This window comes from Schistocerca piceifrons, chromosome 1, assembly GCF_021461385.2.
Source record: "Schistocerca piceifrons isolate TAMUIC-IGC-003096 chromosome 1, iqSchPice1.1, whole genome shotgun sequence".
In the NCBI taxonomy this organism is placed as follows: Eukaryota; Metazoa; Arthropoda; class Insecta; order Orthoptera; family Acrididae; genus Schistocerca; species Schistocerca piceifrons.
In genome coordinates, this window is record NC_060138.1 from 1,220,918,950 (window position 1) to 1,220,940,734 (window position 21,785).

At 37.1% G+C, this 21,785-nt stretch overlaps 1 protein-coding gene across 2 annotated transcripts in view; it reads left to right on the top strand.

Moving 5' to 3' along the window:
- The window catches only part of LOC124781892, a 163,346-nt gene that overhangs the window by 138,110 nt on the left and 3,451 nt on the right, over nucleotides 1-21,785 (top strand). The window lies entirely within an intron of this gene.

Consider the following 21,785-nt stretch of genomic DNA (forward strand, 5'->3'; position numbering starts at 1 on the left):
TGAAATCAAGTTTGTTATGTTCAGCTGTTTTTAAGCCACAGTGTGGTCTATTTTGTTCTTGCCTACAGTTTGGAGGTGGCCATTCGTCCTGGTGGGCAGCTGGTTGGTAGTCATACCGATATAAAAATCTGTGCAATCATAGCTGGTATAGGACATGGTTGCTTACACAGATGGCCTCTAATGAGTTAGGATAGAACAATATTTCAAAAATGCAAAACTCTTACAATGTAAAATGTGGAGTTCCAATGCATCCTTACTTCTTGTATCATTTTCAAAGTTTCTACTTTGAGAATTCCTTCCATTTTTTTTACTGTTCTCTGAAATCAACTTGTATCTGTACCCATCCAATGGTGTAAGAGGCCGTGCCAGGTCGAATGACAATCCACTTGACTCTATTGGCACAAAAAGGTGCCCAAGTGTGTGCATCTTTGTACTTGGAAGTATAATCATGTATAGAAAGTTCTGGTGAGAATTACAAATTATTTAGGAATAAAGGTGATGTCTCACTGAAAGGCAGAAGTGCTGCATCATCGTTAGGTACACTGCTAAACTGTTGCCAAAAGCAAGGTGGACCATCCAGTGTTACAACATTCAGCAGAGCATTAGGTACGAGATTTCAATGGCTGCTTCACAACCTGTGCCATCTGGATCCTCCCAACAACTACCAGCTTTTCTGAGCAGTGCAGGTGGGACCTATCCCTATGGCACAGCCTTCACTTCCATAGATTAGATTAGATTAGATTAGATTAATACTAGTTCCATGGATCATGAATACGATATTTCGTAATGATGTGGAACGACTCGAATTTTCTAATACATGACATAATTAGGTTAATTTAACAACATACTTAAGTTAATATAACAACTTTATTTTTTTGTGTTTTTTGTTTTTCTTTATTTTTTATTTTTATTTTTTTTTTATTTTTTAAATATTTTTTTTCTTTTTTTTCTTAATTTATATCTAAAAATTCCTCTATGGAGTAGAAGGAGTTGTCATTCAGAAATTCTTTTAATTTCTTCTTAAATACTTGTTGGTTATCTGTCAGACTTTTGATACTATTTGGTAACTGACCAAAGACTTTAGTGCCAGTATAATTTACCCCTTTCTGTGCCAAAGCTAGATTTAATCTTGAATAGTGAAGATCATCCTTTCTCCTAGTATTGTAGTTATGCACACTGCTATTACTTTTGAATTGGGTTTGGTTGTTAATAACAAATTTCATAAGAGAGTATATATACTGAGAAGCTACTGTGAATATCCCTAGATCCTTAAATAAATGTCTGCAGGATGAACTTGGGTGGACTCCAGCTATTGTTCTGATTACACGCTTTTGTGCAATAAATACTTTATTCCTCAGTGATGAATTCCCCCAAAATATGATGCCATATGAAAGCAATGAGTGAAAATAGGCATAGTAAGCCAATTTACTAAGATGTTTATCACCAAAATTTGCAATGACCCTTATTGCATAAGTAGCTGAACTCAAACGTTTCAGCAGATCATCAATGTGTTTCTTCCAATTTAATCTCTCATCAATGCACACACCTAAAAATTTGGAATATTCTACCTTAGCTATATGCTTCTGATTAAGATCTATATTTATTAATGGCATCATACCATTCCCAGTACGGAACTGTATGTACTGTGTCTTATCAAAATTCAGTGAGAGTCCGTTGACAAGGAACCACTTAGTAATTTTCTGAAAGACAGTATTGACAATTTCATCAGTTAATTCTTGTTTCTCAGGTGTGATTACTATACTTGTATCATCAGCAAAGAGAACTAACTTTGCCTCTTCATGAATATAGAAGGGCAAGTCATTAATATATAATAAGAACAACAAAGGACCCAAGACTGACCCTTGTGGAACCCCATTCTTGATAGTTCCCCAGTTTGAGGAATGTGCTGATCTTTGCATGTTACGAGAACTACTTATTTCAACTTTCTGCACTCTTCCAGTTAGGTACGAATTAAACCATTTGTGCACTGTCCCACTCATGCCACAATACTTGAGCTTGTCTAGCAGAATTTCATGATTTACACAATCAAAAGCCTTTGAGAGATCACAAAAAATCCCAATGGGTGGTGTTCGGTTATTCAGATCATTCAAAATTTGACTGGTGAAAGCATATATAGCATTTTCTGTTGAAAAACCTTTCTGGAAACCAAACTGACATTTTGTTAGTACTTCATTTTTACAGATATGTGAAGCTACTCTTGAATACATTACTTTCTCAAAAATTTTGGATAAAGCTGTTAGAAGGGAGATTGGACGGTAATTGTTGACATCAGATCTATCCCCCTTTTTATGCAAAGGTATAACAATAGCATATTTCAGTCTATCAGGGAAAATGCCCTGTTCCAGAGAGCTATTACACAGGTGGCTGAGAATCATACTTATCTGTTGAGAACAAGCTTTTAGTATTTTGCTGGAAATGCCATCAATTCCATGTGAGTTTTTGCTTTTAAGCAAGTTTATTATTTTCCTAATTTCAGAGGGAGAAGTGGGTGAGATTTCAATTGTATCAAATTTCATAGGTATGGCCTCTTCCATTAACAGCCTAGCATCTTCTAATGAACACCTGGATCCTACTATATCCACAACATTTAGAAAATGATTATTAAAAATATTTTCAACTTCTGACTTTTTGTTCGTAAAGTTTTCATTCAATTTGATGGTAATACTGTCTTCCTTTGCTCTTGGTTGACCTGTTTCTCTTTTAATAATATTCCAAATTGTTTTAATTTTATTATCAGAGTTGCTGATTTCAGACATGATACATATACTCCTGGATTTTTTAATAACTTTTCTTAATATAACACAGTAGTTTTTCTAATTTTTGATAGTTTCTGGGTCACTACTCTTTCTTGCTGTCAGATACATTTCCCTTTTCCGGTTACAAGATATTTTTATACCCTTAGTAAGCCATGGTTTGTTACGAGGTTTCTTACGAGTATATTTAACTATTTTCTTGGGGAAGCAGTTTTCAAATGCATTTACAAAAATGTCATGAAATAAATTATATTTTAAACTGGCATCAGGTTCACGGTACACCTCATCCCAGTCTAACTGCTGTAGGCTTTCCCTGAAATTTGCAATTGTTAAATCGTTGATTGAACGTACTACTTTGGAGGACTGTTTAGTATTGCTGAATGGAGCTATGTCATAAATTGTAACTAGCTGTGCACCATGATCAGAAAGACCATTCCCAACAGGCTGAGCATTTATCTGGTTAAACTTATCTTGGTCTATAAAGAAGTTATCTATCAGTGAGCTGCTATCCTTTACTACCCGAGTAGGAAAATCAATAACGGGTGTCACATTGAAAGAACCGAGTAATACTTCAAGGTCATTTTTCCTATTACCCTCTTTCAGAGAATCTACATTGAAGTCCCCACAAATAATAATTTGCTTCCCCCTGTCTGACAGATAGCACAACAAGGAGTCCAAATTTTTCAGAAATAGATGAAAATTTCCTGATGGGGACCTATATACAGTTACAATTATAAATGTGCCTTTATTTAATTTAAGCTCACAGGCACATGCTTCTATATGTTTCTCTACACAAAACTTTTTTGTTTCTATACCTTTTGCACAATGATAACTTTTGACATATATGGCAACTCCTCCTAAACCTAATGTAATTCATTGCCCCCTCACCTCCACCCAATAGTGTGTGTGTATGTACACCCTGTCCCAGTATCCCTGACCAAATCGTGTCCCCACATCAGCTAGTTGTGTGCCGTTATCTCGTGCCCTAGTCTAGGAAATTGCATGCCCAGCTGTCTGCCACCTGCCCCCTCTACCTGCACCCCTAATTATCCCACAGATGGCTCACCACTCTCCTATGAGCCACTTTTCCCCCAACCCCCTTCCTGCCTCCCACCTCTCTCTCCATCTCGCATCTCACCCCAACCCACACCCCCACTTCACCCCAACACACTCACCTTGGGCCAGGAAAGAACTGTAGTTGACTGAGCAAAATGTATGGAGACAGGCATATGCATGTGTGTGTGTGTGTGTGTGTGTGTGTGTGTGTGTGTGTGTGTGTGTCTGTGCATGTTTTTCCTACAAGCTTGGTACCTTTTGTTTGTATAACTATCGATGACACAGCACTTTTGCCTTTCAGTGAGTCGTCTCCTTTATTCCTAAATAAATCCTACATGGAAGGCCACACAAAGCAGTCTGTAAGCAATCTGAACATAGCATTGGACGCTGTCGAAGGCTGTCTTGCAGAGCATCCACAAAATGTATGGGTGTGGTTTGTTCTGAGAGATGTCTCACTATAGTTTCAGCTTAAGAGTTGGACAGAGAAATCTAGTCGAGGCATAGCCCTGTAGAAAAGTCATTCAACAACTTCTGTAATTGTTGATCCACTGCCTGCTCTACAGCCAGTTCTCTGTAGTCTATAATCTCTGCCACATCACAAATATGAGAAATGTAGGAAGCCGTTAAATTTTCAGCACCTTTTACACATTGAATGTCTGTCATAAACTTATGAACTGAATATGTACACATCGAATGTCTGTCATATACTTATGAACTCAATGTGTTGAAACTGTACTTGTCACTAATGTTCTGGAATTCTCTGGGAATGGGTTTATGATGTGTAAAAAAAGTCACTGGTTGAGCGTCTGTTAGAGGTCAACAACATTTGACTGACTCATAGATTGCTAACAGCTCTCTATCTTATGCACTCCATTCTTTTGGGATGGTTGCAACCATTAGAGAAAAACTTGATTGCTGTCAATTTTGATCTACTTGTTGGTGGCATGCTGTTCCAATTACCAACTGACTTGCATCAACAACTACAACCAAGTATGCATGAGATACTGAGTGAGCAAGTGACGCTGCTTGACTTAAGATCACCTGGAGGTTGCAAAATGCCTTGTCCATTTCAGGTATCCACTTAAGAGGTCTGCATCGAGTGGCATCATGGCCTGTAAGTGCATTCGTGAATGGTGTCTGTACAGTTGCTGTTGCCAGGTAGTGTGGTGATAAAAATTTACCATACACATGAATCATCTAAGCTGCTGGTAATCTGCTGGCTTGGCAAAGATTGTAGCACTGGAATCCTTAGTACCGATAGGTGATTGTTGGTGGCTGAACCAGTAGGTCCAGAAAGATGACTTGAGCCTTCCCAATGATGCATTTGTTTTCATTTAATACAATTCCATGGCCAAACAGCCATTGGTATACTTTGCACAGATGTTGTTCATGCACTTGAGTGCCAGGGGAGAGTAACAAGATGACGTCCAAATAAGCTAAACAACATGTGTCCTTTGAGTGCAAAATCCACAAAATGTTGGCACACCTGGTTAGTATTTTTGAGCCCAAAAGGGACGAATAAAAATTCAAATAAACCAAGTGGCATGATCAACGCAGTCTTTGGAATGTCACTAGTTGTTACTGGTATCCACTTATATGCTTTTTTACAGTCAAAGACACTAAAAAGTCCTGTGCCAGCTATCATGCATATGAAGTTCTGTATGTTGGGGACCAGATATCCATCTGATGTTGCTCTTGCATTTAAGGCCTGGCAATTGCCACGTGGCATCCATGAGCCATCTTTCTTGCAGGCAAGTTGTAGGGGCAAAGACTATGCCTGCCAGACTGGGAAATGATTCCATCCTGTAATTTTTCCTCCAAATTGCCTTTGTTTCTGTTACGCCTTGAGGGTTAATTCTGTGTGCATGTAGTGAGACAGATTGTCTGGGTGCACTGTATTGTGCTTGATGCCATTACAGTGAACCTGTAACTGTAACTCACTTGATGGTTTAATTTCACAATCCTCAGAAGGTGTCTGTGTTGTAGAGGTGCTGCATTTATTAGAGGAGCATGAGCTGTTGATCCTCTGCAACACACCATTAGCAGGCGTCCTTCTAGTTCCTGATACTGCACAGTGGTCAACTAGGCTCAGTAATCATGTTCCCTGCACACTGCTAGTGCAAAATGCACAAGGAAGATGGTGCCTAAAATAGGTTCCGAGACATCGACAACTACAAATGACCATGTGCAAGGCCTGGAGTAACCGATGTTGAAAGTGAAAACTCTGTGTCTGCAAGGGTTGATCGCAGAGTTGTCGACTGCCTTCAGTCATGCTTGAACAACCCGTTTGTTGTCTGGCACACAGCTGACAGTGTGCTGATGTTGGAGCCAATGTCTACAAGCAACATCATGCCTGCATGCCTGTCTGACAAATGCAGTCATTTCAACACAGTTGAATGTATGTATGGAGGTGGCTGCTGCCAACAATGGGTAGACACTGCACTGCTACTGTGGACCCACTGACTATTACAGTCACTGTGAGGCACATTTTGCAGCATGTTGGCCAAAATGTTTTTGGTACCAGCATAGCCCGCAGGAGCTCTTCTGCTGACCTTGAGTTCAACTGTTAGCATGTGTCATTGCTGCTGCATGTACATCTGTGTTGACAGTGCTTCCTCTGTGGTTCTTAAGCTTTGGATTTTTTTGGAAATGCTTGATGGGCATCTTGACATGATGGCTGTGCAGTCCAGTCATCGCCTCAGATGAGCTTGACCAGTGTGGTCCACTGATGTCGTGGAAATTGTTTTGGGGAACTCTAGCATTTCATAGATGCTATCGGCAACCTTCAACCTTCAGTAATTTGTTGGGTGACTTATAATTGTATACTGCCAATGACATCTGTACTTGTCTTGGTAGTGGTTGCTCCCAAATGTGTAGTAACAAGTCATCAGACACTGTGGAGCTATTCACTAAATTACAATGATGTTGCCAGAAATCTGATAGAGGACTTGTCACCACGTTTCTTCTGATATAGTACTTGCCTGACTCTGAGGTCAGTGGACTTTGTACAGCAAGATATCAGTGCATCTTTCAGCTTGTTGTAAGGTCCATCAGGCAGCATGTGTGTTATAATGTCTGATGCCTATGTTGTGGTTTTTGGTCCAGATTGCTTATCATCAAGGTTGTTTCTGTCAATCACTTGTTGCTGATGAAATATATTCTCCATTGCCACAAACTACGTTTTTCAGTTGGGTGGACTTAAAAGGTGGTGCCCGCAATTGCAGGGGTAGTGCAAACACACTGCTGGAACTGGCCAACATACATCTCATTATTTTGAACTGTGGTAACGGTTCTGTTATAGATTTCATCATTACATGTGGTTGCAACCCAAGAGTATTTATCTGAGCCGATAGGGTCTTTAAGTCTGGTTTAACAGCTTCTTCTATCTCAACAAAACTGTTCACTGTGCTGCGACATGCAGGTGCTGCAGATTTTACGCTGCTCTTATTGCACTGTATGGGTTTCATGCTCATATTGATGGAACAGCAAGCTAATTTAGTCAGTGATGATGTGGAATAATCTGTCATTGTTGTTCATAATCTCTGCGTGTATTTCAACTGTCTGTTTGAAATGTCGTTCAGGGGCATGACAGTTCTTAGGCAGGGTCACCCATTATGTGGCCCCTTAGGCTATCCACATAAATAACAAACAGAAGCAACTTTTTATTCTTCATAAATGCATACAAGAATGTTCCACAAAAGTAACTTAAAAGTTAATGCACTGAACTTAATTATTATGAGAAAGATAATAACTCTAAGCATGTCAGAGAGTTCTTTGTTATGTCACACTTTTACCCCACTGTCCGTCCCTGTCCTTTTTCACAAGATTATGAAATAACTGTTCCTTAATACCTCAGAATGTGTTCTATCAATCCATATCTTCTTTTTGTCAAGTTGTATCATAAAGCTGTTTTCCCCCTGGTTTGATACAGACCCTCTTCTTCAGCTATCCATCTAATTTCCAGCAGTCTTCAGTAACATGATACACCAAAAGCTCCTGTTTTTTAACTGTCAGTACTGTTAATTGTCCACATTTCACTTCCATATAAAGATAAGATCAAGAAAAATACTTTTCTTTCTATTGCCCGTCTGCGTTTTATATCCTACTTACCTCTACCATCATCAGTTATTTTGCTATTCAAATAACAAAACTCCTCCATTACTTTTAGCACCAAATTTCTAATTTTAATCTTCTGTGTCATCTGACTTAATTTGATTTCATTATTTTACTTATGTTGATGCTTATCTTATATCCTCTTTTTTAAGGGGAGTTGGAATGCCCTATCTCGCCAATGTTAAATTTGCTAACTTTGTGTACCTTTTTCTTTGGAACTATTATCTTCAGAACTTTGAAATTCTGGCAGAGGTTTTCAGCATATATTGTGAGCCCACTGAACTAGAACCAATGTTTTCTTTTTGTTGGTATAGTATTTATGAATTTTTTACCATTAAGCCATTTTTTATTGGAAAAAGTATAACATAAACTTCCCTAGTTCAGAGAATAAGCCAGTTCTTGTCATGATTCTAGTTCAGTGGCCTCTTTGAACTGTTTTGCAGCATTTCTGAAAATTTGAATGTTGTTGGTTGAGTGGTTTATGAGATAAAGGTACATGTAACACTAAAAATGTCAAATGCCAGAAAATGCGATTAAAGTAATTTATTATGAAAATTCACAAATACCTTTTATTCTATTATCAAAAGTGTCCAGCAGAGTAATCAGGGTCATCTTCTAGTTCTTCTTCTTCACCTAGAAGCTTTCTTCTCCTTGCTGCCCTTGCTTTTTTTGTATTAAATTCAGCTGCATACTGAGCCTTCCTTACTCGCACGCTGTCCAGAAGCTGAAGACCTCTGATGGTGTTGATACCAGGAGCAATGCCGAGCCTTGCCATGACCTTTAGCCTACCCATATGACCATCATTGAATGAAATAACAGCATCACTGACTCCCCATTTCAATGTTTTTATCCCAACAAATACATTCTTAGGTACACGAGTCCAAATGAGGTTGTTGAACGACTCGTTTTGATTCTGGGTACAACCATGAAGACATTTTCGCAGAAGATCAGGATGCCCCAAGTCTCTATATATTGGTTTAATTACTTCCATAACAGCCAATGGAATATAATTTTTATGGTGATAAGGATCCCCAGTAGCTTGAGATTTTCTATAATTGCACCATGACTGAGGACCATCTGGACAAGCAAAATGTTGAGGATTATCATCAGTTGATGATCGATGTAAATATGTGGCCCATACAGCTTGTCTCATTTCCTGCAAATTATTTGCATTATTTCTTATTGCCATACCATAGTATTGTTGTAATTCATTTATAATTTTATCTGACAGGCGACCTCTAATGGTTTTACCATCTGACAAAATTTTGTCCTTCAGATTCTGTTTCAGTTTCCTTAGACGAGTGCCCATTCGTTTCTGAACATGACCGACACATTCTAGTTTAGTTATTGTCTTATTGACATATGGCATGGATTCTGTAACACTTTTGTATGCCTTGGAGTCCCCATCTCCAAGGAATTTCGTGTAAAATACTCCCCGTTCTTTTTCTGATCTGCTAAACATTTTCACAGCAGCGGCAGCCTCCATGCCTCCACTCGTACCTTCATAATTCTTGCTACATATGTGAGCTGCTTCTATCTTACCAGATGCACAATGGTAACAATGTTTAGTGAGCACTTCATAGTCCAAAACTTTACCGCTGTCCACACTAGTAACAGTAGCAACAGCATTTTTGGATGTGTGACCCCTTTTCTGCCAGGTTCCATCAAAAGCAACAGGGATATCTGGGTTTCCTTCATTTATATATTTTGCTTCACTGGCAGCAGCTTTCATTGATAAATCTGCTACAGACTGAACAGCATCTCCTATCACTTCAGTGTAATTGTCAATTTTAGCAGGTGGAGGTGGAAGATTCATTATGGCACAAAATGTTTGAGCAGCAGTATGTCCTTTACCAATTGCTCTCATTGCATACATTAGCCTGATATTACTCTCAAACAAATTGCTACTGCATGTTTTAGAGCTCCAAAAACAGGTCTCATTTTCACAACTGGCACAAACTATAGCAATTTTGCAGGAAAGTCCTATAGATTTTGTTATGTTCATATCAAAAGAACCTCCACAAAGATTACAACACAAACATTTCTTCATAAACTCAGTAAAAACAGGAAAGTCGACTAAAACATATTGTTCATTAGAAGCTTCATCTGTAATTTCACTTGCACAGTTTGATAACTTCTTTTTTGATGCACTGGTGGGCGTGTCTCCTTCACACATCTCAGCTGTACAAACGTCAGAACTTTCACCAGCATCAACAGGTGCTGAAGCAGAATCACTTGAACAAACGTTATTTGTAAATCTATTACCGCGAAACTTTCGCTTTTTAAATAATGATGCACTCCTAGGCATCGTAGAAACTACGCACTCACCACTGAAAGTCAAAACAAGACAGATAACAAACTCCAAATGAGCGACAAACTAAACTCGAGGCTCAAAACAAACACTCACAGATCAAAAACTGAACAATAAACACAGCTAGTCGTAAAAACAATGGTACCTATGGAAGGATCAAAGATTCTACAACTGAAGAGTGAAATCCACAGCCTTCTATATGTAATGTTTTCGGAAATGCGAAGATTTAAATGTGTACAAATCACAAGATGGGTAACTTTGCTGGGCGCACATGTAATTTTGAAAAATTAAATAAAAATGCTTCCAATTGGAATTTCTTAACAAATTTTGCACCATTTTAAGCAGAAAATTTCAAATTAAGTTATAAGGTTAAAAACTGAAAATGTGAATTTTTTCCATTTTCCGGCATTCCAACTCCCCTTAAGGCACTTCGGAAGACTGATTTTCTGAATCCTTTCTTGTCTAGTATTATACTGTCATCAGCAAACAAGAGTTTTTATTTTTTCTCTCAGAACGTGAATTAAACTTCAAAATGCTCATTAATACCTTTACAACTTGCTCTGTGGATAAAACTGAATGACATGGGGAACTGTTTCTGATCCTGTTTCATTACTCTCTTGACTGCTGTGCCCTTTTCCTGGCCTTCAATTCTTATAACTACAATGTGGTTTCTGGAAAGTAGTAGATACCATTCATTTTTATGTATTTTATTTCTGATAACTTCAGAATTCAAAAGAGTATATTTTATCAACAATGGAGAACACTTTTCCTAAATTTATAAATGCTATATATGTGAGACTGTCTTTGTTCAATCTGTCTTCTTAGATAAGTAGTAGTGTCAATATTGCTTTGTGCATTCCTCCATTTCTCTAGAATCTAATCTGATCTTCCCCCAGGTTGTGCCATTCTTCTGTAGACTGTTCAGGTTAGTAATTTTCCAACCATCACTAATTATACTGATGGTCCAGTAATAAAACCATTAACACATCATCTTGGACAGTGGGATTATTCCAGTCTTGTCACAGGAGATCCTAGATGAACTATCTACCTGTCCAGACAGAGCACTTTTGTCCACACAAACTGACTCTGTTACTTGCACAGATTGTGGGAAAAGTGCTACAAACATGAATGCCTTACGGGAATGAAGAAAGGGACGTAAGCATACATTCATCATCCTACTGTACTGCACGAAATGCATTCACAGTTGCCAATATTGGCAACAACCAGCTATGTAATGGAACGACAACAGTGAAAATTTGAGCGGCAACAACCAGCTGTGTAATGGAATGACAACAGTGAAAATTTGTGCAGATTGGGACTCGAACTCGGATTACAAGCGGTCGCCTTACCATTAGGTTATCTGAGCACAGCTTGTGGCCAGATCCAAATTTCCACATATTGTCAATCATGTGCCTACAACCTGCACTTGTTCCCGTACAGGGAAGACATTTTAACTGAAAGTAGCTCGTCCAATGTCGGCGGATAAATACGATACAGCAGTGCCTGTGTTATTCAGAAGTACAATGCAATGCAATGTTCCTTCAGACATACATGCAATATTATACTGTACTATAGTGTTGTAGATAAGAGTTCAGCACGTGATCTAAATTGTAATATGGCTCCCATAGCTCTGTGTGATTTATCATCAGCAGAACTGGAGTATGAAATGACTGATAGAAAGATAAAATAAAAATTGCAAAGTGTCAGTCACCAGACTAGAAACTGTAAAGTGGTGTAGTGTAAGCATAGAGAACTTATCACAGAATTAAAATTCCACATGGCCATATACGGCACAAGTATAACAAAAACAACATTCCTGCTGACACACTGGGATCAAGATTGACCCTGAAGATGGCATAAGCATCTTAAATGTGTAATGATAAGTAAATATTGAGTGTAATACCACGTACCATGTGGTTTTAAATGCATATATTTTTTATTGATGTACTATTCAGTCAGTTGGCATACTTGATCAGTGGACCTGTCATTACTGCATGAATGATGAATTTCAGTTTCCTGCAATCAAGTTGAAAGAGTACCATGTAAGTCAAACAAGGTGTCAATTCTAACTGCAAAAGAATGAAATTCCACATAAACGTAGTCCTGAAAGCTCTGTGATGCTTTTGGTGGATGATGCTGCTGCGTGTAGGGAGGTTGTAATGTAAGAATACTGTCGCAGATTGTAAGAAGACCTGCTGAGGCATTACTATGGGTGCTGTAGCTGGCAGCTGCCAATCACTCTTGAAAACAAATTGCCACACACAAGACATTCAAGTGAGCAACAATTTCTTTCTTGGTGAAAAGATAATTTTGTGATAAACTGTCAGCTTCCATCAATTGAAATAATGATTCAAAACTACTTTCCAACACGAGGAGATTTGTAATAACAATGTAATTTGGCTGCACATGCTTTTGCATTTACGCAGCAAATGGACAAGAAACAGTTTAGCAGTACTGTTTTAGCAATGGTATGGAAAATTATTTTGTAGGTAGTTAAAATCACACATCAGCTTTTTAAACCTGTTCACTTTGCAAAGATTTCACAAAGGAAGACACCGTGGTAATAGTGGGTGGGGTGGGCATCAGCATAGATAGGAACCCTAATTCTTCAACAGACAGTGACCTGGTAAAGATAGCTTCAGCAACGAGACATACTGGTGTTGGGCTTGTGCTGTTCATTTAAACTCTTCTGTTAGGAGAGTTAATTTAGAGGTGGAATGGCTGCTTGAATCAGGTATGGGGTCTCATATCAGTGTGGTTCCTGTTCAGCAGGTGGGACTATACTAGGCACGGCCGTCACCTCAACAGCAAAGGGAAGGAAAACTGTCTGGGCTGATAGCAAATTACTTAAGGAGGGGCACTGTCACAAGTGGTAAAGTACCAGTGCTTACAAGTAACAGATCAGCAGTTTTTTCAGGGTAGGGAGGGCAGAAACAAAAGATATTCAGAGACAGGGTGAAAATGACATTCACATTGATAAAACAGCAGCCAGAAAGCAAATTTTAATGTCAACAATTCATGCAGACAGTCTCTGATTGAAACTAGAGATACTCAAAATTTGACAAGAAAATTACGCTCATCCAGTTGTAATTCAGCCAGTGCAAAATCAGTTATCCTTATTATATCAGAATTCCAAAGACAAAGGGGTAAGCTTAATGATTTGCTTATTTGTGCTGAAGAATTAGAGTTGAGCAAACCAGTTGATATAATCTGCCTCTCTGAACATCATGTGACCACTGGTATAGATATGTTAGATGCTACAGGATTCAAGTTAGCTTCTTACTTCTGTAGAGAAAATATGGAGAAAGGAGGAGTTGCCACATTTGTCAGAAACTGTTTTGATTTCAAGAATACTGCTCAGAGCAGCTTATGCAACAGAAATAGTGTTTCATAGTAGGTCCTTTATAATAGTATGTATATACAGATCACCTTCATAAAAAATCTGGAAGCTCCGTTGTTCCATCTCACAGTAAAAAACAAGGAAATATGGTTGCTGGTGATTTTAATGTGGATTTATTGAAAAGCTCTTGTCAGTGAACAATTATTGCAGTAAGTAACACTATCATTCAATTAGTTCCTACTTTGAACTTTGCTACTAGGATATGTAAATGCTCTGGGACTGCTACTGATAATATCTTTGTAGACAAATCTAGGGAAAAAGTCATATCAAAAAATCAATAGTAAATGGGCTATCTGATCATGACATGCACCATCTTGTGTTAAAAGCTGAAACTTGCCAGGATAAAAAATCTATTAAATCTGAGTACAGGAGGGTAACAAATAAGTAAAAAATTGAGAAATTCAGGAAATTGCTTGAGTATGTGGACTGGATAGTTTTTTACAGTACTTCTGACTCAAATGGAAAAGACAAAGCATTCATTAATAATGTTACTTCCACTTTTGAAAATTGTTTTCCCCTAAAGGTAACTCAAATCACACAGAAGTCCAAAAATAAACTGTGGATTACACAAGGACTAAAGATATCATGTGGGACAAAAAGGCGGCTGTATCTAGTGTCTAGGAACAGCTCTGATGTTAGAATTGTAATGTATTATAAAGAATACTGCAAAATATTGAAACAAGTAATCCAGAAATCGAAGCAGCATTATTATGAGAAAAAGATAATTACATCAGGCACCAAAATAAAAACTGTATGGGATATAGTGAAGACAGCGACAGGTGGGGCCAAAAAGGAAGGGGAACAGATAGCTCTAAAAATAAATGAGACTTTGGTAACAAGTGCATGTAGTGTTGCAAAGCTCTGAAACAAGTATTTCATTTTTGTTAGTGACAGTTTGTGGTCATCAGTTTCGGTGAACAGTACAATGGAGTACCTGAGACGAGTCTTTAAAAATAACTTCAGTAAAATGGAAATGACACTCATGTCTCTCAAAGAAGTAGTACCCATCATAAAATCCTTAAAATCTAAGTATCCCAGTGGGTATGATAACATATCGACGAAGTTAATCAAAGAGTGCTCATGCGAGTTCAGTTTTACCTTAAGTTATTTGTGTAATCAATCTCTTATCAGAAGAATATTTCCAGACTGGCTAAAATACGTTGAAGTTAAGCCTCTTTACAAGAAGAAATGCCATCAAACTATTAACCAAAATCACTTTTGCGGCTTTCTCAAAAATATTTGAAAAGGTTGTGTTCAAGCATCTCCTTAAGCATCTGACTGCAAATAATATATTGTCCAAGTCACAGTTTGGATTTCTTAACGGCTCTGATATAGAGAAAGCTATTTACAATTGCAGTGAGAATGTACTTAATTCATTAGATAATAAATTAGAGGCTACTGGCATTTTCTGTGACCTTTGACTATGTGAACCACAGCATTCTCTTAAGTAAATTAGAATATTATAGGGCCGCTGGCAATGCTGAAAACGGTTTGAATCTTATCTGTCTAGTAGGAAACAAAGGATGTCATTGCAAAATACCTGTGCAGTAAGCAGTCAGCCTTCATCTGAATGAGAATTAATTACATGTGGTGTTCCTCAAGGTTCCATTGCTTTTTCTTGTGTACATTAATGATGTCTTGTCTGTTACATTGCCAGATGCTTAGTTTGTTTTGCTTGCAGATGATACAAACATTGTAATAAGTAGCAAATCATGTGCAGGTGGTTAAATAGCTGCTACTAAAATTTTCACTGACATTAATAAATGGTTCGAAGCTTATTCACTGTCTTTAAACTTTGAGAGGACCCACTACAAGCTTTCCAGAACCTGTAAGAGATTTCCTTCCAGCATGTGTATAACATATGAAGACATGCAGATCTAAGAGGTTGATAAGTGTTAAATTTCTGGGATTACAACTTGATAATAAATTCAGTTGGGAAGGGCATACCATAGAATTGCTTAAGCGCCTAAACAAGTCTGTATTTGAATTGAGAATGTCATCAGATGTAGGAGATATAAATATAAAAAAACCTTGCATACTTTGCTTACTTTCATTCTATTATGTCATACGGTATCATATTCTGGGGTAACTCATCAAACCGAACAAAAGTTCTTAGGGTCCAAAAGCATGTGGTGAGAATCATTTGTGGTGTAAATTCAAGAACATCACGTAGAAACGTGTTCAAGGAACTTTTTAGTCTAACCACTGCTTCTCAGTATATTTATTCCTTAATGAAATTTGTTGCAAGTAATATATCTCTATTTCTAACCAATAATATCAATACTAGAAATAAAAACAATCCACTACATAAATACCTAAAATCACTTACCTTGGTCCAAAAAGGGGCCAATATTCAGGAACATGCATTTTCAATAAATTGCCAGCGACTATTAAAAACTTGGTTTCAGATAAAGCAGGGTTTAAACAGAGTTTGAAAGACTTTTTGACAGGCTACTCCTCATACTCTATAGATGAATATCTTAACAGTGACTGTTAAGACAGCTTAAGTAAAAATGTCTGTTAGATTTCAGTTTTGACAGCGCTTTGTCACAACAGTCAAGATTAGGTATTTTGTGTATAATAAATTTATTAATAGTGCATAACAATGTTTCATTTTGACAGCATATTAATTCTGTAGCTATTAGCTATTTACTGCATTGTATTCACCTATTTCGACAATCTCCAGACAAATTATCAGGGTAGTAAGTATTATATTCAAACATTTTATGTTATACTTTCTCACATGCTCGATCATCTCATTTTTTGGGTCTATTGAACAAAAACGGAATCTAATCTAGTAGAAGTTTCTTGACAACAATATATGCAATCTTACAAGGCGACAATTATTGAACTATATGGAATAAAATCATCATAACTTCTGAACGGTATGCATTAGGTCATTCAAACTGAACAGTTGGCCATGAGGCATGATGGGAATTTGTATATGCATGTGTTCGCAACTTGTTGTCAGCCATTTGTACATGTAAATGTTGTCAGTAAGGAAAATTGGTACATTTGGGGCACATTTCTTGATTGAGAAGTTTTTTTCACTCTCAACGGGTGACTGTGTGGTGTGCAATGGCTGGTCACGGAACAATTGGTGTGATATTCCTTGATGGCACAGTGCCTACTGAACAGTAGGTGAAGGTTTTGGGATATGACTTCATTCCCATTATCCAAAGTGACCTTGACTTCGACAAGAGGTGGTTCATGCGAGATGGAACTTGGCCCCATTGAAATAGGAGAGTGTTTGATGTGCTGGAGGAGCACTTAGGGGACCGCATTCTCCTCTCGGGTACCCAGAGGCCACTGGCATGGGCCTCGATTGGCCACCATATTTTCCGGATCTGAACACATGCGACTCCTTTTGTGGGGCTGTATTAAAGACAAGGTGAACAGCAATAACTCCAAATCCATCGCTGAGCTGAAACAACATTCAGGAGGTCATTGACAGCATCGATGTTCCGACACTTCAGTGGGTTATGCAGAATTTCGCCTTTTTTCTGCATCACATGACAGTTTCATTCATTGAGTTGATCTTTAATCCTAAGAGATCCGAAATTATACAAGGAGTCTCTCATGACACACCAGCAAACACAACTGCAACTCAGATTGTGTATCAGTTATTGGAAAGTGCAGCAAGAAGTGAAATGTAGTCCAAGTCTTTTTAATTACTTTTCAGACTTGTCTTATAGCTTTTGACATAAGTTCCCTTCATTTATGTTTGTGTCCAAGATGTCTATGAACAAGGTAATTCATGGTTCAAATAGCTCTCAGCACTATGGGACTTAACAAACAAGGTAATTCATGGTAGTCAGCTGCAAACACTGCAAGCGTGTTCTCATGGCTTGATTTTGAAACACAAATAGCTTGCAGTTTTTCTGCAGTATGGCAGGATATTACACTGCATAAAACCACAGTGTGAAGATATGCAAAATGTGCCATCATTTTTGCACAGAAGTCAACAAATTAGGAAATACTGATAATCAAAAATTACTCTGAACACAGTTCATTCCAAAGTGTATTTATTTTTTTACTTATTTTATTTATTTATTTTCAACTTCCGTGGATTCTTGACATGAATGTATCGCTAGGATGTAGAACGTGTCAGGTTATTACAGTAATAGCCACATATAGATGATCATGAGGCAACCAATTTAACATACATAAGCCGATACATGAAAAAGGACATCCACATGTCAAATAATTACACACAAAAATTCAGATAACAACACAGATAATAGTACAGTAATGACATAGATGATTGCATAAATAATAGTGCAGTAATGACATAGATGATTACATAAACAAATTTAAAGTAATTCATCTAAAAATATTTTCTGCCAACAAGTGATATGTTAATTTACATAATCAGTTCTATTAGAAATGCATGAAATTAAACATAAATTCAAGAAGTGTTACACATTATCAAAGAATTCCTGTACAGAATAGAAAGAATTATCCAAAAGATAAAGTTTTAGTTCTGTTTTGAATTTAGTAAGATCCCCAATGACTGATTTGATATGGACAGGAAGTTTATTGAACACTTTTATACTTGAATAAGGAACTGCTTTCTGTGCCACAATGAGATTATTTAAATCTTTGTGAGGATCATGTTTTCTTCTTGTATTGTGATCATGGTACGCACTATTCATTTTGTAAATTGCAGAATTTTTGTTCACGAAGCACATTACAGACAAGATGTATTGACAAGGCATGGTGAGGATCCACAGTTGTTTGAATAAATATCTGCAAGAAGATCTAGGATGCACTCTACTCATAATCCTGATAACTCTCTTCTGTGCAACAAAGGCTTTATTTGCTTGTGGTTGATTTCCCCAGAATGTGATGCCATATGTCGTAAGTGAATGAAAATAACCAACATATGCAGTTTTGATTGTTTCCTTGTCACAAACAGATGCAGTAGAGTGAATGACAAATTCTGCTGAATTAAGCCTTTTACATAGGTCAGTGATGTTGACAGACCAGTTTTGTTTGTTATCAATATGTAAACCCAGAAATTTGGATGATACAACTTTCACTATTTTTTTGTCTCTACATTTTATTTCAACATTTTCCAATTTTTTGTTTACTGTTTGAAACTGAATGAAATGAGTCTTATTAACATTGAGGGACAGACCATTTGCAGTGAACTAATCTAGAAATTCTTGGAATATAGTGGTCACAGTGTTCTCTAGACTGCAGGTGGGTACCTTGTCAATCATAATGGTTGTGTCATCTGCAAATAGGGTGAAGTGCACTTCTTGGGTCACACACCATGAGAGGTCATTTACAAAGATTAAGAAAAGTAGGGGACCAAGCACCAAGCCCTGCGGCACTCCACATTTTTTTTGCACCCCAATCAGAGCTGGCAGGCACCTTTGCACAACTGTTTAATACTACCTTCTGGTTTCTGTCATCTAGATACGACTCAAGTCACTTCCCTACTTTATCTTTTAAACCATAATGCTCAGCCTTTCTTAGTAGAATCTTGTGATCTACACAGTCAAATTCTCATCTACACAGTCAAATGTATTGATGAACAGATACTATCCATAACAACACGAAAGCATACACTATGTTTCATTTACTTGCACTTGTTACTTTCTTTGGCTGTAACTGTATGTGATGATTTTTAAAAGTTAATGTGTATACTAAGAACATCTGTATATCAGCTGAGTGACCTCCTTAATCAAAGAGTTTGTTCATTGAACTTGGATATTTATTTCCCAGCATGCATTACATTTTTCATAGGCCATTCAGTGTCTTTGCTAGATCAGTGCAGTAGGTTAACCTGGACTATTCACAGAACAGTGTCTGAAGCAACCTTTGCAGAAACAAAACTAAAAAGTTTATTGCAAGTTAGTCTGCCAGTTTCTTTTTACAAATACTGTATTTAAAAAGTTTAGTGAGAGTTAAAAGTCTACAGATTCTCAGTCATTCAGTGTTATTTACTTCGTGCACTTATAATTTGAATCCTTCAGTGCATATCTCAATATATTTGAAAAGCACCTGAAGACATTCAGTAAAAAGGCCAGAGTTTAGAACAGTATTGACTACATTAGTGAATCCACATTTCATTTAACTCACTTTCTAGTTCCTATGAACTAAATTTTGTAGTTGCTTACATAATTTTCACTTTGATTTCTCACTACATATTCAGTTTAAATTTGGCACTTATAATGTACATTTACTTCTTTTACATTTGTGTGGTTTGGGTAATTTTATGAGTCTCAATTAAATTATTACAGTAAGACACCAGTAATTTTGTATATCACTGCTTTAATAAGTTCTTACTTACCTCTATAACGGATGAATTAAATACACTGTCTAACTGTATTCAAGCTACTATTTTTTCTTTGTAGTAAACACATTAAATAATTTTCATCCTGTACAATTTGTCCTTGAGCTTACTGGATGCCTTTTGCTGGTTGATAATAATGTACCGAGTTTTGGCAGTAACTAAAGCATTACTGTTACAATTTGTGATCAGTGACACACAGGTGATTTAGGTGAACTATTTATGATTAATTATTTATTTATTATGAGGCAGTCCAGAAGTAGGAATTCTACTGTAGAGCATCTTGTCATCTGGAATGTAATGGAACAGTGGTGCTTGGAATAAAATATCATCAAAACAGCATAAAAGAGACACTAAGATAAAGGGTTTGTGTTACAAAGTGTTCAAAGGTAGTGCGTTTGTGTATATATATATATATATATATATATATATATATATATATATATATATATATATAATAGAGGGAAACATTCCACGTGGGAAAAATATATCTAAAATATATCTAAAAATATATCTAAAAAGAAAGATGATGAAACTATCGACCTGCCAGCGCTTTTGTTTGGTAAGTTTCATCATCTTTCTTTTTAGATATATATATATATATATATATATTTGGCCTTTACAAATGTCTGCTTGTGTCTGTGTATGTGTGGATGGATATGTGTGTGTGTGCGAGTGTATACCTGTCCTTTTTTCCCCCTAAGGTAAGTCTTTCCGCTCCCGGGATTGGAATGACTCCTTACCCTCTCCCTTAAAACCCATATCCTTTTGTCTTTCCTTCTCCTTCCCTCTTTCCTGACGAGGCAACCATTGGTTGCGAAAGCTAGAATTTTGTGTGTATGTTTGTGTTTGTTTGTGTGTCTATCGACCTGCCAGCGCTTTTGTTTGGTAAGTTTCATCATCTTTCTTTTTAGATATATATATATATATATATATATATATATATATATATATATATATACGATATTTTTGCATTATGCCAACTGCCCTATTTATGCCTACATTTTATTGTAATGAACGCTGGCTTTGTTTCACAAATTCTAAGTTCTTATATGATGATGACAGTAGACAAAATCTAACTATAAACGAAAATACATTAAGCCATCTACATAGTATTATTTGTAAACTGAATGACATGCAGTGGGCTATGACAAATGTTTTATACTTCATATAACTTTTGCCCCTTCTTTATTCTTGTTGTCACCCCTTGTTCTTAATAATATCTTTATTATTTGACCCATGAGAGAATATGTGTTGTTGTTTGTCAGTGCCAATCGGACAATTTTATATTAAGCAAAGTTTAATATGAACTGCCCAGTAGTCCAACCTGTTAAGTAACAAATTTTGATGATAGTCTTCATAAGATGTTTATCACACCATTAATTTTAACTTTTAAGAAAACATTTAATTTCAACAGAAGAGAAAATTTAATGCTAAACACATTTCAAACAGTTTGAAAACACAATGAGGTGACAGAAGTCATGGGATACCTCCTAATAATTTGCTGGCCCTTGTTTTGCCTGGCACATTGGAGCAACTTGATATGGCATGGACTCAACAAGTTGTTGCGAGTCCCCTGCAGAAATAATGAACCATGCTGCCTTACAGCCACCCACATTTGCAAAAGCAATGTCGCTGCAGGATTTTGTGCACGAACGGACCTCTCAATTACGTCCCATAAATTTTTGATGGGATTCATGTTAAGTGATTTGGGTGGCCAAATCGTTTGCTCAAATTGTCCAGAATGTCCTTCAAACGAATCACAAACAGCTGTGGCCTGGTGACATGGCACATTGTTATACATAAAAATTCCGTGGTTGACTGGGAACA